Raw genomic sequence first — 13,650 nt, forward strand, 5'->3', positions numbered from 1 at the left:
AGTGTAATCACTTAAATGTACGGTTGATCCTATATACATAGAGAAAAGAAAAGGGGTAGTGCCAACGCATACCCATAACCAAATCTACAGCAAGTGGTGAGTAGGATAAGATAAGTCCTACTCACGACGAGTGATCCCTGGTGGTGCCTGTGATAAGGTAAAAGCGCCATGGAGCACGGCTAGTCAACGCTCGGTAATCCGCACCCTTTCCTCCAAAGCAGCATGTCACTCCTGGTACTCCCTTACCTCTGCTCGGGTAATGTTAAGATCCTCGATGAGCTGCTCCCTCGGATAGTGGTCCCTCTGGAGTTCCCAAGTGCGTGCGGTTGTGACCTCCAGAGCAGCCCACATCTCTATGACTCAATGGGCTGTCTTCTGTGCCTAGTCCCCGATGTCGGTAATCCTCCTGACCTTGACAGGAAGGGCTCGTTCCCTCGGGCCCTCCGTCGTGAAGATCGTAGAACCCTCGCTCCATCCCGAACGGTGGAAGCTGTCCCTGGTGCCGGCTCCATCGCTCCAGGTGGTATGGCCAAGGGGGCGTAGGGTCATTGGGGACAAAACGATGCGTTGGTACCCTCGCCATGTAGGGAAGGTCGATGACTTCGGACTCGGCGTCTGAATCATGATCATTTTCTTCCAAATCGCCAATCTCCTCGTCTATCTCCTCCTCTTCGATCTCTTCCTCCTCGATCTTTTATGGATCCTCCTTGGGATCCTCCTAAATCTATCCCCTGTTTCCCTTATTGGGGAAATATGCGTCCCCCGGGTGATGGTAGCCCGCCATAGTGTCTGCACGAGAATATATAAGTATGAGAAAATAGTCACATTGTATTTATAGTTGTATATCTTTTATGGTTAGATATACTAGTTCACTATAAACAATGCTTTGATACCAATCTTTCACACCCCCGAATCAGGATGGCAGAAAAGTCCGGGGGCGGATGACGTATTGTATAGTATCACAACAACTGAATATGAATGAAGCATAGCAACCAAACAACATACATTAAAAGATACCAACACACATTGTTTACAAATTGTATTTGTTCATCAAATTACACAAAATGACATAAAGTGTGTGAATTCAAAAATTCGCGAATCCGGTTCCTAGGTACCTGCTTATTGGTTCCTGAGAGTACAAGTCATTTGAAAATCATCAACAGTGAATGTTGGTGAGTTCATAAGCATTTTTGTAAGAAAAGGTTTGTAAGATCTTTGTTTATAATAATTTGTAATACTCCGGAAAATTCGATATTTTTTGTAAAAGATATGGTTTGTAAGTCTCGTTCTAGAACTGTGAATAATTGCATGCATGTCCTTTGTTTTCTTTTATTTGTAATTGAAAAGAGTGCATTCCCAGAAAATACAATATTTTCTGTTGTATGAAAAATTGTAGTCTTAAACCCTAAGACTGGAGTGGTCATAATAATGTATTAAAAAAATGAAGCGTAGTTTTATATTTTATACAACTAATGAAATGTATATTCTCCATAAATCCAAAATAATATAGTTAATCCCTATGTGAGTCGTTACAACCATGCTTGATGTGACTGATATGCCTGTCATGATGTTCTTCAGGCGTCGGTTTCGGTAAGATGTTTTTCACCCTAGACTGCCACGTCTAGCTGTAGCGAACATCTCAGGTGTGGGGGTGTCAACCCCGTGTATATCTATACACAATTTTCTCGCTCTCGCTCCAGGAGACTCTGGTTATAACTACAGGACTATATTGTGTACGCTAGGTAGGTACAGTGAAGGAAGGTGTCTCGCTGGAGCATTAACGGATTTACACAAATTTCAAGTCCCTTTCTCGATTAAGGAAATAACATTTCCATTGCAAACTTGTGTCAGTTGTTTTATGACATGCGATTTGGCAGCTTTCATATTATTCAACTTATGACGCACGCTTTACATGTTTTATGACACGCAAATTATTATTCATGCCTTTGGAGTTTTTAAGACACACAGTTTATGACACACTTATTTTTCCTTCATAACTTCTGCTTTGTATATACTTTCGGTTAGATTATTTATAACACATTTTGCAAATAATCCTTAATTACCATGTCATATAGCATAATTTCTTAAGTTTTTATCCATCCAAAAATAGTGACAACATAGTAAAGAATATATTACTAATAAAATTAATAATAGCAAAATATCAAGTTTTGTAGTTTGTTTAACACACTAAAATTTATTTGACGGTTTTGCAACCCAAAATAATCGATTTTGTTATGACTCTAACATGTCACGTTTTCTACAAAACACATAAATTAACTTTGAATTTTATTTTATTCAAATATTTGTGTAGGTATAAGTGTTAAACATATATGTCCCAAAAGTTAACATGTTTGAGCACAACACTCAGATTCTTGTCATTTTTGAATGTACAACCCATATTCACGAGATTTCATGCAACATATATGTTAACAAACACATTTCTCATAATCTTTATGAAGATGCATAAGATAAAATCCATGTTCATGCAATTACCCAAAGGTTAAATACATTGCACATAGGTCCATGCAATTATCCAATGGTTAAACGAATCTTGACTTGTATTCCCCCGCCCCCCCCCCAAAAAAAAGTACGAAAAACGCGAAAATAGTTTGGTATGAAGCTCACCTTAAAGATTTCATATGGTAGAAGGGAGGAAAGTGAAGAGATTTTCGAGCCTAGCCTTGCACCACTCGATGATATTCTCGAAATTTCAAGTGTTTCTAAGAACTTAACACACAACAAAAGTGTGTAAACAAGAGGTTGGTATCATAAAAATGTTTAGAATTACAAGGGCTACATGAAGTTCTTACCAAATGACTAAGATTTTTCCTTGATGTGAACTACTTCCTTAAAGATGGTCTCTAAAATTTTGAGGGAAAAGATGAGAGGATTTGAGAGAGTTTGGAAAGTGGGTGACTTTGCAAATGAGTTTTGTGTGTGTAGGTGTAAGGTCGGCCGAATATAAGAGAGGGTGGGGGGTGACTTCTTTGATGATTGATGGGATACCTTCCTAGATACATGATGGTCCAAGGCTTTGTTATTTGGGGGACATTATTGAGGTGGAAAGAGTTTTCCGCATTTTTTTTCCCTTTTATTTTGTTCAACCCTAACCAAACCCTATAGGGTTTTCGGTCCTCAAAGCTTTTAAATGATTTTTCGGCCCAATAAGATGTGTATGGCTTTCGGGTTTATTTGGGCCCAATAAGAGAGTTTTCGGTCCAATGGAAGGCCCAAAAGAAGTTTTCGGCCCAATAAGGCCCAAGGAGAAATTTTCGGCCCAATAGGGCCCAAGGAAAGAGTTTTCAGTCCAATATGGTGTTGGGCCGAGAATTCTTGGACCAAGGCCCAAAATTGATTGGGCTTAGCTATTGGATCGAGTTTTTGGGCTTGTATGAGGCTATTTCAAGTTGAATGATAATGTATGCACCTATGAATTCGAATAACATTGTCATTTGAATTTTATTAATAAGATGCAACAAGGTTACATAGAGGAATTTGTTGTGAACAAGCTTCACATCTTAAACCCTAAATTGCTAGTTGTGACATCATCCCCTTGCTATAGGGAATTTCATCCCAAAATTCGTTCGAGAGTAGCCCCTAAGAACTAGAGAAGAGATGGGGGTACTTTTCCATCATCTGTTCTTCGCGCTCCCAGGTGAATTTTTTTAGTCTGAAGCCATCATGGAAAACCATGAACCATAAAGACCATTTTTACATATTATTCTCCAAAAGTAATTGTTGAAACATTTTACCTAAAGCGAGTTTGGGATTTCATTTTGAACTTCAAAAGGAAGTTTAGGTAGTAGGAATAGTTGAAGCCTAATCCAATACATTGGTGTGTTGGGCTACAACCCAGGACAGCAAAAAAAGAAGGGCATAAATCTGGTCCAATAAATAATAGTATATATTTTACTTTGGCCCAAAGTTTAATGCGATAAGTGGTCCAATATTTTCTCACTGGTAGTGTGTGTGTGTGTGTGTGTGTGTGTGTGTGTGTGTTAGGAGCTAACATATCGAAAACTAAGAGCAAGAGTGCCAAATAGTCCCAGCACCTTGAGAATAGTAATCGCCAAAACTATCACGATCGTCTAGAAAAACAAAATTTGTAGAGATTGAGGAGTCTCTAATCAATTTTTTTTATATTTCTATTTCATTCTGATTGACTTCGATTTCTATATCTTCTCTAATCTGATTGTTCTATATAATATCTCTCTTTGACCTACTTACAATATTTGCTATATTATCAAAATTCAGATTTATGTTACTCGAGTATTTATGTCTTCTTGTATTTTGGATTGGATGAAGCAAGCACCAAAAGTCTCGATAGCATATCGAAAAAAGTCAACAAACAACGATTTAGTTTTGATTTCTGAAGCAAACATTGATTTCTATATTAGGTATTTGGGTGTGTTAGATTTCTGAATTCATTTTTTCTCTTATTTTGATTTCCTTTTTCTCATTCCAATTTTGGGTTTATGTTCAATTCTTCAGTGTATTCTGATTTTGACTGTTTGTAAAGCAAACACCAATTTATGCATTGCGTATTTGGGTGAGTTTGATTCCTAAGTTCTTTTTTCTCTTATTCTAATCTCCGTTGTCACATTCTGATTTTGAAAGCAAACACCGAAAATCTGAAGATCTATGAGGTTTTCGATTTCTAAAGTGGGTGAGTTCGATTTTTAGATAGGGCATTTGGTGGAGTTTGATTTCTAAAGAGAGTATATAATATTTCATTGTTGATATTAGACAGTAGTTTTGAAAAATAGGTCCTTATTTCTCATTTCATGATTCATTTTACAGATAACTAGACATTTTGAAAGTAGAAATAAAAACCTAAACTTTGTTCAACTTGTATCATTTTTTCTTAGCTTTTAATGTTATATTTGTTGAGTTTTGAAATATTTTTCCTCCGAAAAAAATAAAAAATAGAAAAAAAAAGCCAATAATAGACTTTTAGTTTACAAGGGTGTTTGAATGCAACATTTTGAATTGATATTTCATTTTTGTTTGATAGTTCAACTTTAGTTTCTTTAGTTGACGATGAATTAAAAAAATATTATTTAAATCTTGAGACCAATCTAACGTATGACGAAGGATAAGATATTGACAGAATAAATTTATTTATTGAGATACAAACTTTTTAGAAAATATTGTCGGGTGAAGTATACAAAGATGAAAATAGATTAAGGCTTTTGAAATTGTATCCCTAAAGTATCATGACTCAAGAAATATCGTGTATGTTAATGATTTTAAGTATCGTAAGAGATTTTTTTACAAAATATTGACTATCGTAATATATTTTTTGTCTATCATATGACAAATATATAAGCACATAAAATTCTTATCTGCCCTATCATATGAAAATATATAAGCACATAAAATGCTTATCTGCCCTAGGTATAAAAAACCACTGGACGGACCTTTGACTTATTAACTTACGGTGGTGAAAAATTAGTTTTTTAAATAGTGTTTTGATTAGTTTTTATGATGAAAAACATCAATAAGTAAATAAGTTGTGTTTTGAAAGGTGTTTGTCTTAACTTATGCATATTTTAAGGGTATTTGTTTTTTACAATCTAAAAATTCATAACGAGTTTTTAAAAATTAGAAATTCTAACATATTGAAATCTTGTTTTTGAAAATTTAATGAAGAGTTATTTTAAAAGTCTGTCCAACATTGTCAAACATTTTTTTGATTTATTAACATTTCAAAAATTAAATTGTTTTAAGATCTCCTAATCTGGAAATTAAATTGTTTTAAGATCTCCTATTCTGTTAGCATTTGTGCATATGTGTCCACACATGAAAAATAATTCTTTGTGGTCTACACAAACAAACACTTTTTATTTTAGTGTCTTGTAAAATAAATATACAAATCATTAAGATTTTAATTCAGAATAACCGATTTATCTTTTCCGACAATGGATAGAATCTAAACTCAGAGCATCTACAATGGTAACTTATTTATAGTTTATTATTATTGACCTTTATTTTTTTTATAATTTATTATCATTGGAACAGATAGCTTATTTGTTTTTTTTGTTGACCACTCAATATATAATTGAGTGGTCAATATACTTCTATGCTTTGTCATTTAACATCCTCATATTTCAGTTATATTTCATTTTACCTTCTAAATATATTTTAGTTTTAAATATTTTTTATTTATTTACTAGTTAATTATTTATATTAAATATATAATGAGATTTCTTTTATGGAACATAAAATTACAACGATTATATAATTTTTTCTAATATTTTTTTATCACTGTTCCATAACAGTTATTTCATATTAAATTTTCCGAATGATATTTTATAATATATTTCTTTTCAAACAATATATTATAATATTTTGAATTAAAATAGAATATAATGTGTGTTCAAAAACGAATAATTAAATAAGGGGGTTTTATAGAACATTTTAAATAGATATGGATAAATTATTTAAAATTTTATAAAAAAAAGCTATTTAATGAGGTTAACCATTGGAGTGGTTATTTAATTATAGATTAACTAGTTTATAACTTGTGAGAACCACGGTTACAAAATTAATTAATTAAATTTTAATAGTAAAAAATCATAATTATTAATAAATTATTTTAAATAAATAATTTTAAAAAATTATTAATGAAGAAATATACCAAAATTTTAAATTTAGTTATAAGTTCATATTTAACATATAATTATATAAGTAAATGTTTCTATAAAAAGTCTAAAATCTATTATTTAAAACTTTAACGTCATTAATTATGATAGTAATTTACGTAATATATCTCTCTGACACGTGGCATAATATTAATAAGGATTTGTATTAGAGTAACATATGTCAAAAGGAGATTACAACTATTCAGCATGTTCACATCTACGTAACTATTTTTTTGTACACATTTAAGTAACAAACTTGTTGGAAGTGTTCACATATGACCATTATGACTTGCTATAGCAGGTTAAATCCTAGTTGTGAACATTTTCAATAAGTTCGTTACCTAGATGTGTACAAAAAAAATAGCTACCCAAATATGTGTAAAACGAAAAGTAAAAATAAATTACACAAATGGTCCTTATGGTTTGGGAGAATTTGTGTTTTTGGTTCCTTACTTATTGTTTTAACTCGGATGGTCCCATTGTTTATTTTTATTACGCGTTTGGTCCATGTCTTACCTAAAAAGACTATTGTGCCCTTATTAATTTATTTTTTAATTAATTTTCTTATTTATGTATTTATTTTTTATATATTAAAAATATAATAGACCCCACATATCTGTATCTCCTCACTGTAAACCTCAAACCACATTTGATAAATTTAATTCGGATGACCCTTACAGATATGTGGGGTCTACTAATTTTTCTTAAATATATAAAGAATAAACACATAAATAAGAAAATTAATTAAAAAATTAAGTTAATAAGGCCACAATAGTCTTTTTAGGTAAGAGAGAGACTAAGCTCGTAACAAAATTAAACAGTAGAGATCATCCGAGTTTAAAAAATAAATTGATTAAAAAATAAATAGTAGGGATCATCCGAAGAGATACAAATATGTGGGGTTTATTAATTTATTTTAAATATGTAAAAAATAAATACATAAATAAGAAAATTAATTAAAAAATAAATTAATAAGGACACAATAGCCTTTTTAGGTAAGACAGAGACCAAACGCGCAACAAAAATAAACAGTAGAGATCATCCAAGTTAAAAAAATAAGTTAGGGACCAAAAACACAAATTCTCCCAAACCACAGGGACCATTCGTGTAATTGGCTTTTACTTTTCATTTTGTTCATATTTTAGTAACTACTTTTTTTTTTACACATCTATGTAACGAACTTGTTGAAAACGTTTACATCTAGGATTTAACCTACTATAGCAGGTTACAATGGTCATATGTGAACACTTCAACATGTTTGTTACCTAGATGTGTACAAAAAGAATAGTTACCCAAATATAAAATATCAAAAATTTAATTAGGTTAATAAGTCATTTTCCTGTTTTATTATTATAAGGATTTCTTATAAAGATGATGTCACAACAGTTGCAAAATAAATATACAAATCATTAAGATTTTAATTCAGAATAACCGATTTACCTTTTCTAACAATGAATAGAATGTAAACTCACATGAGCGGCGCAGTTTCAGGCAGGACTCCCGGCCACATCAACACCTTCTGTCCACCCAATGAAGTACCACCATTCCAATCAATAATTTATCACGCTGCTCTCCATTATTTTTTTTATTATTTTTTTCCCAAGGGTTTGGAATAACATATATAAACCTTGTATTATGTTATCGTATTTTGTGGAACATATTTATAGTTATATACTTTATAATAATTTCATTTGGTGGGTCATCTTGGAGGTCTGCATTAGCTTATTGTCACTATAGTTGTATTATTAAGTGACGACAAATATTAGATTAGTGGACAATAATTAGAAAGTCACGACGTACATAAGTTGCAAAAGGCACATGTCAAAGTATTTATGTAAGTGACTTGACATTTCAAGAACTAAGGTCAATAACTTTATATAATTTAATATATAATCATGTGTTAAACATCTCATGGCTACGTCATACCAGTTTATTTAACATGAAATGCCATATCAAGTGTATAATTATGTCTAGATACTAAAATCGAAGTATTGGTTAATTTTCTAATATACTAACATTAAGTATTCTCAGACAACACATATTTTCAGACCGTAACGAATAGCCCATACCACTTCAAAGCCACATTAACTTCAATATATCATTACTCATTGTTAGGTGTCGTATTTTATACGTGTTGTGTTTGAGTCTATATGCAAAACGTTTCATAGTGTGATAACTCACATGAAAAGAAATGATATATTTTTTAATTAATAATAATTAACATATCAGTTTTTTTCTAGAAATAAAATTAGGTGTAATTGGTTTTAGTTAGGCAAAATAATGATGTTTAATCCTAAAACCTGTCACCTTCAACAGATGAGTAATTTCGAGCAAATCACAAGTCTTTAGCAATTACAATGTTAGGCATTATATAAAGCTCAAAAAACTCTTTGAAAACCTCACTGGAATTGCGGAAAAAGATGAAGAAACGAGGGAGAAATCATAGGTAGAAGGTTTTAAAGATTTTTGGGTTTCTATATAAATTAAGGTGTGTATATTCGAGTTAAACTTGATATGGTTGTATATATAAAGTGATATACATGCTAAGCGTATTTTGGTTCAACGTCTTGTCTCAATTCAATTCAACCGGTAGCAATTTGATAAAAACTTAAACCGTGAATTTTGGTGAAATAAACTTGAAATTCGTTTTAGTATGAATTTATTTTCTATAATTGTCAATGGTGATATGTTAGTAAGAGTGGAGAGGGTTATACTGATGTTACATATTTAATTTGGAGTGAAATTGAAGCTTTGGTATACTTAAAAATGACAGAAACTAAATGATTTTTTTTCGGGGGAAGAAGAAAAGGGTTACGGGTATTCGTTTTGATGAAGGTCAAAATGGTCCATTATGTTTTCATTTGTCAAATGAAAATAGGATTGGGCTCGCGGTTCATATTCTTTTCCAAGTATATAACATTATTTTCCCCCCAAGTATACAAGAAATTCAATTTTAACCCCTAAGCTTTTAGTTTGCTTTATTTTGGGATACAATCAAGAAAATCGAAATTCCAGGTTTGACCCCTGAAATTTTATCCATATCTGTTTTTTATTTCTAAAAGCTACACGAAGTATTAAATTTTAGTTTTAAACTTTGCATTTTTTTTTTTTTGTATTTGACGGCTAAACATGTTTTCTTGGAAATATTTGCGGGATATTTCCCAAAGGGTTATTTTGAATATCATTATTAACACAAACCGATAATTTTTAGTCTTTGAATGAGACATGATAATGGTTGAACCAAAATGAATGCGTACTTTTAAAATTAAGGTCTTAAAAAAAGTTATTGGTGGAATGTAGGTTATGTGTAGCATAATAAAATACAGCTAAGACCTAACGACGAGCTTGCCAATGTGAGTTTTTTTTTCGTGTTCTGTGGTTGCTCGCACATAAATGTTTATCATGTGGTTTATATGCGGCTTTTCAATTGTTTATTCACAATATGTTTTATGATAAGTATTGTTGCGTGCAAATGTTATTTTGGATTTGTTATCTACCGTGTGTGCATTTTTTTGGGTGACACGTTTAGTAGGTACAAGTGGGGTGTTTAATCGTCGTGAGCATGACGGATGTGTGTGATCGGCGGGGATAGAAATTGAGAATCATACTCATTTCCTTGGATATTTAAAATACTTGAGTACAATGGATGATAAGTTGTCTCAAGGAGAAATGATGAACATTCGGTTCTTTCTCTAGATAATTAAACGTTCCCCTAAGTTATGTCATAGGGTGATATGTTTTGTCGTATGATTTATTGAATATATATGATAAAACTATTTGTTTTTTTTAAGTGATGAACATGTATCTGCAACACGAACTCGGTAGGCTCTAGGCTTACCCATTTAGAAACTTTAAATGTACGCAACCCAGGAAACGATTTAGCAAGTGGCTAAGAAAAATCCAAGGAGAAGGATTGATCCAGAAGACGACAAAGGAATTTGGCAAATATGTAACACCCGAAGTTGTACAATTGAAAACTTTATTTTATTTCATTTTTTCCGTTGTAGTTTAGTCTATAATTAAGTTCAGAATTGATCTTGGTAGATGTTGGAACGATTATTTGTTATCTAATCTATATGTGAAAATTAGGGCGTTACAAGTTAGTATCAGAGATTGGTTAAGCAGATTAGGTGTTTGCCTAAACACTTGAGCTTAGACGGAAGGAACGAGAGGTAATCAAAAGACTAAATTAGACAACATATCGCTTGTAAGAATCATGTCTTCAAGGAGATCTGGAAGATTTGCTAGGGTCACCACAGAGGAAGAACACATCCCAATGTGAGCTTATGTCAGAGCACCTGGAGATGTACCTGAAACTCCACTAATCCCTAATGCGAGTTATGGACGCGGCCAAGGAAGAGGAGGAGGCAGGGGTAGAGGAAGAGGGCGAGGAGCTGTAACAGTACTGATAGTTGCACCGTCTGGCCCAGGGTAGCTCCGGATCCCACCACGCTCATGGTTGAGGTTGCGGAAGGGGTCATGCGGCAAACATGATCACTAGAGAAGAGTTGGTTGATGAGATTGCTCACGCGATACAAGCCACCTTGCCAAATATAGTTGCTCAGGCACAGGATGCAATAATGAGTGAGTATGAAGCTAACTTGGGAGGGGGTGAAAAGGACTACGAGTATACGACACCGAATTCAAATCCTGACCTATGCATTGCACAACCCTCAACGCATAATGACAACCACGATCGACGGGGTTGTAGTTATAAGACGTTCATGAATTGTAGGCCACCTTTATTTAACGGAGAAATTGATTATGTTTTGTCATCAACATGGACCATGGAGATTGAGGGAACATTTGATACTAGCAAATGTGCAAATGAGGACAAGGTGATTTATGATGCGACAATGTTAAAAGGGGAGGCAATACATTGGTGGGGCATGGTGAAGGAAGTTAGGGGGCGTGAGGCGGCCAAAAAGATGTCGTGGGATGAGTTTCTAAGAATCTTTAAAGAAAAATATTGCCCTCGAACGACAGTTAAACAGTTGGAGGAATAATTCTTGAGGTTAGAACAAGGGAATATGATTGTGAGAGAGTACACCACTAAGTTCACGGAGAAAGCTAGGTTTGCCAAATTTTACATGTCTACAGAAGAAAAGAGGGTGTAGAGGTACATTTGGGGACTAAAAACCGTCATTCGTGAATTTGTAGAAATTCAGAAACCATGTACCTTCCAGTCTGATGTAGACGCCGCGGAAGGCCGAGAGCGGGAAAAGAATTATCAAGGTGAGAATAAGGATTTAGGAAAAAGGAAGTTGGAAAGTTCAAATACAGACTCAAAGAAAGGCAAGACTTCTAGTTCAAATCGTAAATATGAGCAACAATCTAGGATAGAACATTGTACTATATGCAAACTATTCCATAAAGGGAAGTGTAATATGAATCAAAGAACTTGCTACAAATGTAGAAAGATAGGACATATCGCTTTAGATTGTAAAATAGGGAAGGTATGTTATGGGTGTGGGTCCCCATATCACATCAGGTTAAACTGTCCCCAAAATAAGGGTAACAATAACCAACATATAATGACAGAGAAAGGGAATCAGTCCGGAGATGAAATAGCAGAAATGACGAGAACAAAAGGAAGAGTTTTCTATATGACAGCTCAGGAAGCTTAGGATACGCCGATATAGTGACAAGTATTTTCTTAGTAAGCTCTACGCATATGTGGGGGCTATTTGGTTTGAGTGCAATAATTTCTTTTCTTTACTTTTTGTAAGTGCCTAAATATGAATGCAAAAGAATTTAGAAATAAAGATTGATGATGATCATTATGTAGTCATAAGAACAACATTTGATGATTGCTTGATTTAAATAGAAAGTTGTTTAGCACCATTAATACTAGCACCGATAAGGATGAAACAATTTTATTTAGTAGTTGGAGGATCTGTTTGATAAGGTTTTTGTTCGACATAGTACATCACCATCGGGTGCACTAGTAGTGTTATCATCAAAAAAAGAGGGGGCGATATTGTAACAACCCGAAGTTGTTCATCGTCGAAAACCCGTTCTACCCGTATAACTCGTCGGAAATCGAAATGTCCCGTTATCATTTTTGGGCTTAGTTATCTAAAATTATATATTTATTTTCATTCAATGAGGGTCCAAATCATTTAGGAACTCATGAATTTAGCCCAAAACATTTATTTCTTAAGTTTTAGAAATATCCTCGTCGGGTGACGAAAACTCAATCGGGTGCGACCCAAAGCATCGTTTAAGGCCAGTATCGGGTAGAATTCCACCGTGTCCAAGTTTTAGGGACTATATAAACATGTTTTAGCACTCATTTGAAGCTTTTTCCTTCTCTCTCTACTCTCTCTCTAACCTCTCTCCTAAATCCCAAGATTAAGTGTCCAAAACTCAAATTTAAGGCTTCAAATCCTTAAGGTACCTTCCTAGCCTTAATCTATAGCATGTTTAGCTTCCAAATTAGACACTTAATCAAGAAATTGGACAAAGTATGTGAGTTTACGGCCCAGGAGGCTGCCTAGGCTGTAAACACCATTTTGAAGGGTTTTTAGCCCTTAAACTCCTTCCTTAACTCATTTGGACTTTAGATATGACTAAGGGACTTCAAGATATGGACTTAGAACATGTAAATCTATGATTTTGAGGACTTTGAAGGAGTTTACAGCCAAGGCATAAGCTTGGGCCGTAAACTCATGAAAATGGTGTTTTTCATGTCTTTAAACCCTTCCAAATCACCCCTACAGCTTAGATATGAATTATAGGACTTTGATTCTTGCATTTGGACACTTGAAACATTAATTTTGAGGGACTTAGATGAGTTTACGGCCAAGGAGAGTTCTTGGGCCGTAAACTCCACAAAAACTTGGCATAAAATCAATTCTAAGGTGTTAGAAAGCCATCCAACACCACCAAAAGCTTTGGAATAAATCAAGGGACCAACCAAAAATACTTTGAAGGCCTTAAACACATATTTTATGGGGTTTCTAAGAGTTTACGGCCAAGACATGTTCTTGGGCCGTAAACTCCA

The 13,650-nt window shown here is 33.6% G+C and overlaps 1 long non-coding RNA gene across 1 annotated transcript; it reads left to right on the forward strand.

Annotated features, from left to right (window-relative positions):
• Window positions 1–9,015: 9,015 nt before the first annotated feature.
• On the forward strand, window positions 9,016–10,638 carry LOC128128112 (uncharacterized). Its single transcript, XR_008225750.1, has 3 exons — window positions 9,016–9,132; window positions 9,945–9,997; window positions 10,174–10,638. It is a non-coding gene; the product is annotated as an uncharacterized LOC128128112 (long non-coding RNA).
• Window positions 10,639–13,650: the final 3,012 nt, after the last annotated feature.

This window comes from Lactuca sativa, chromosome 8 (assembly GCF_002870075.4).
Source record: "Lactuca sativa cultivar Salinas chromosome 8, Lsat_Salinas_v11, whole genome shotgun sequence".
NCBI classification, from domain to species: Eukaryota; Viridiplantae; Streptophyta; class Magnoliopsida; order Asterales; family Asteraceae; genus Lactuca; species Lactuca sativa.